This window comes from Triticum dicoccoides, chromosome 4A (assembly GCF_002162155.2).
Source record: "Triticum dicoccoides isolate Atlit2015 ecotype Zavitan chromosome 4A, WEW_v2.0, whole genome shotgun sequence".
NCBI classification, from domain to species: Eukaryota; Viridiplantae; Streptophyta; class Magnoliopsida; order Poales; family Poaceae; genus Triticum; species Triticum dicoccoides.
In genome coordinates this window covers 88,437,308-88,437,982 of record NC_041386.1, presented here as the reverse complement: position 1 = coordinate 88,437,982, position 675 = coordinate 88,437,308, and positions in this window count along the sequence as shown.

Genomic DNA, 675 nt, shown 5'->3' with positions numbered 1-675 from the left:
GCGTGGCCTCCACCTCTTCCTTCTTCTCCAAGAAAGAAAGTTAGGGTTTGTGCCTCTCGCCAGCGCCGACGCAGATCCGTCTCGTCTCCGGTGGCCCTAGGGCCATGGAGGCGCGGTGGATCCTGGCAAGGGCCGGCGAGAGGGCTCCGTTTTTAGTCGTTTTTTTTAATCTTATTAGGGTTTGTGTCCTACTCAGGAAGGCGAGACGGCGGCGGCTCCCTGAAGGTGGAATAAAGGTCTCCCCGCTTAGCCCCCGTTCCGGCGGTGCGTCTAGCATCGTTGGTGGGCGTGTGGAGGTGTGTCTCCGGCAGATCTATCTTTGGTGGATTTGCTCGGATCTCGTCGTTGTTCATCTACGTTCGTGTGTCTTCGGTTTGGATCCTTCCGATCTACATTATTTTTCATCGACGGCGGTTGATGTTCTGGGGTGTTGGCCCTATGGGGCCTTAGCACGACGACTTCCCGACTGTCTACTACAACAAGTTGTGCCCGGCTCCGGCGATGGAGGGGTGATGACGGCGGCGCGCCTTCGGCTCGCTTCGGTGCTTGTAGTCGTTGCTAGGTGGTCTACGAATCTGGATGTAATTTTTATTTCTGGTATTCATTGTACTGCCATGATTGAAGATGAATAGATTGAAAGTTTTCCAAAAAAAACTCGCGTGGCCGGCGGGCGAT